This window comes from Henckelia pumila, chromosome 4 (assembly GCF_033568475.1).
Source record: "Henckelia pumila isolate YLH828 chromosome 4, ASM3356847v2, whole genome shotgun sequence".
In the NCBI taxonomy this organism is placed as follows: Eukaryota; Viridiplantae; Streptophyta; class Magnoliopsida; order Lamiales; family Gesneriaceae; genus Henckelia; species Henckelia pumila.
Window position 1 is genome coordinate 75,275,935 of NC_133123.1, and position 3,465 is coordinate 75,279,399.

Here is a 3,465-nt window from a genome sequence, read left to right on the forward strand (position 1 = left end):
GAATTCACAGTATCCTTGAAGCTTTGAGGTTCACTTTCCATCATGAAAGTGATGAAATCCGGACCAAATGATTTCTCAGTCCTAGCTCTCTTGCTACGTCTAGATTCAACCTTGTGGTTAACCTCTTGTTCCATTATCTTGTGTGATCTTTTGGATGAACTTGGTTCTTCCTTAGATTTTCAAGGGAACACATGTTCAAGGAACGAGACATTTCTTGATTCCATTATCGTATTCTTATGAATATTAGGTATTTGAGATTCATATACAAGGAAACGATAAGCGCTATTGTTGTGTTCATATCCAATAAAAATGCAATCAACAGTTTTAGGTCCAATATTTATCTTTTTTGGAGTAGGTATGGGTACTTTGGCAAGACACCCCCACAATCGCAAATATTGGTAGGAAAGTAATCTTTCTTTCCATAATTCATATGAACTTTTATCTCGTTTTTTTCGGAATATCTTATTTAAAAGATAATTAGTCGTAAGAACAGCTTCCCCCCACATGTTATGTGGTAAACCAGAACTCAATAATAATGAATTCATCATTTCTTTCAAAGTGCGATTTTTCTTCTCTGCAACGCCATGTTGCTGAGGAGAATAAGGTGCAGTTCTTTCATGTATGATATCATGTTGATTTTTGAGCACAAAACTCACCAAAATGGTTATTCATATTCACCTCCACGATCACTTCTTAGCACCTTAATCTTCTTGCTAAGTTGGTTTTCAGCTTCACTTTGTATTGGTCAAACTTTTCAATAGCTTCATCTTTACTTTTAAGAAGATATACATAACAATATTTTGTGCTATCACCAAAAAAAGTAATTATCTTACACTTAGAGGCCTTGTGACTAGTACCATCACAGTTGTAGCATTTCCTGGAGAACTTGTTCTTTGAGATGCCTCATTTCGGTACCATTTTCATCCTTTTGTTGGAAGGATTGAAGTTTTTGTTATTAGAGCTTTGGTCATGCTCGACAACATTTGCTTTAACAGCAACTGGAGAAAATAATCGTCTTTCAGAACTCTTGTTGTCTTCCTCGATATGAAGTCGAATAATGAGCTCTTCAACATTAATCTCTTTGTGCTTGTATTTCAAGTAGTTTTTGAAACCCTTCCATGCTGGTGGTAGCTTATAAGACCCAGAGCCAAAAAGGCCTAGGGAGATACATGGTCCGCAATATGGGTGGTAAATATCTGAAAGATGGAAACCTTACCAAAAAAATGGGCGACGGGTGACATGAATGAACCATTCTCACACCGGAATGAGAGGTACAAAATATTTTATATGTACAACTTATATCAAGAAGGTGCATTTTATTTTTCGGGAGTTCATCACATAAGAACTCCAAAGTTAAGCGTGCTTGACTTGGGGTAATTTTAGGATGGGTGACCCCCTGGAAAGTTTTCCAGCACGCGTGTGAGTGAGGAAATAAACACGCTGAAAAGACTCGTCTTGATACAGTGGGACGTTACAAATGGTATCAGAGCCTGGCCTTTCCTAGTACGATGTGGTTCGGGGACGAACCAGGCAGAAGCTAGCGGGCATGTGACACCCGGAGCCAAAAAGTCCTAGGGCGGTACATGGTCCGCAATATGGGTGGTTAATACCTGAAAGATGAAAATCCCACAAAAAAATGGGCGACGGGTAACATTAATGAACCGATCTCACACCGAAATGAGAGGTACAAAAGATTTGATATGTACAACTCATATCAAGAAGGTGAATCTTCTTTTCGGGAGCTCATCACATAAGAACTCCAAAGTTAAACGTGCTTGACTTGGGGCAATTTTAGGGTGGGTGACCGTCTGAGAAGTTTCCCAGCAATGTGCATGTGAGTGAGGACATAAGTACGCTGAAAAGACTCGTCTTGATACAGTGGGATGTTACATAGCTTCTCAACAATGGCAGCCACTTGGAAAGATTTGCTCAACATCATCCCCTCAGCGTGAATCTCATGAAAAATCATTTGGATCTATTGAACTTTGTTGATAACCGGCTTGGAATCCACCATCATAAAATCCAGAAAGCGGCCTATAAGAAACTTTTTGGCCCCCGCATCCTTGGCTTTTTACTTTCTGTCAAGGGATTCCCAAAGCTCCTCGGTCGTTTTTTTTCGCAATACACATTGTGGAGTGAATCGGCCAATCCGTTCAGTACGTAATTTCGGCATAGGAAATCAGAATGATTCCATGTCTCCAAAGTACTGACGGATTCAACATCTCCTTCACCCTCCTTGAGCTTAGGAGCATCCTCCGATACGAATCTGGCCAGGTTCAGCGTCATCAAATAGAAGAGCATTTTTTGCTGCCACCTCTTGAAGTCCACACCAGTGAACTTCTTCGGCTTTTCTCCGTGACTGTTAGGCACATGAACTGCAGCACCACGTGGGGCAACATGAGGAAAAACACGAGGTGGAATATTGACATGAGGGGCAACGGGAGTAGTCTCACTTGAAGCAAAAGTCATTTCTTAAAAAATTCACGTAATGAGTACAAAAAATCTGTTTTAATATTGTTATTCAAGATGCTAAACTCGAAATACATGAATATTATAGAAACAGTACAACAAGAGTAAAAAATAAAGAGAACGAGAAATAGTAAGAACACTATAAAGCAAACCGATGCCTATAACAAAGTACAGTTTCCTTAAAACAGATTTGTCGCCTCCACAAGGTGCTTGAGGATCAACACGTACAGATCTGTTTCCCAGGATACAATGGTTGAACCAGTAGCACACTAAGCACAAATTCACTACTTCGGCAAACTCAAATCATACCTTCACTTTATCAACAAAACTTAATGGAGGCCAAAGAGAAGCTCACAATATGAAATGCGAGAGAATAATTGAGTGAGATCTTGAATATCTTTTTGTGTGTATGGATTGAGAAAATGAACACACTATTTATAGGCTCCAAAAAACACAACAAGAGTCATGAAAGATTAATTAACTTGGAATTAACTCAAGAATGTGAATAGTCAAAAGTCTCAAATTAACTCAAAAATGTGAAGAGCCAAATGCACTCTCACATTCATGAACCATAATTTTCATTCAAAATATTAATTTAAAACAAATTTCCAACAGTATCAAATGGATTTTACTCAAACAAAGCAATGATTTATTATTATGAATTTCAAATTTCGTAAATTCAAATTCGCAAATCCAAAATCAATTCCACGTTTTTTTTTATTTCCATTTCTAATAAAGAAATCATGGAAAACTCTTTGGATCGGGCCAATGATTAGGAAGTGCTGAAGCCCGTTACGTGTTTGGGCTGGTGGTAATACACAAAAATTATCAATATGGGCCAAATTATTTGGGTCACGGCATAATAGGGCGACCATGTCCATGAAATTCAAATATTAATTTATAATTCATGGAAGCAGAAACTTCAAGCTATATTTAGGATATTGGATCGTAGGGTATGATTGGTATGTTGAAATTAGGGGTGTTTAAAATAAACTC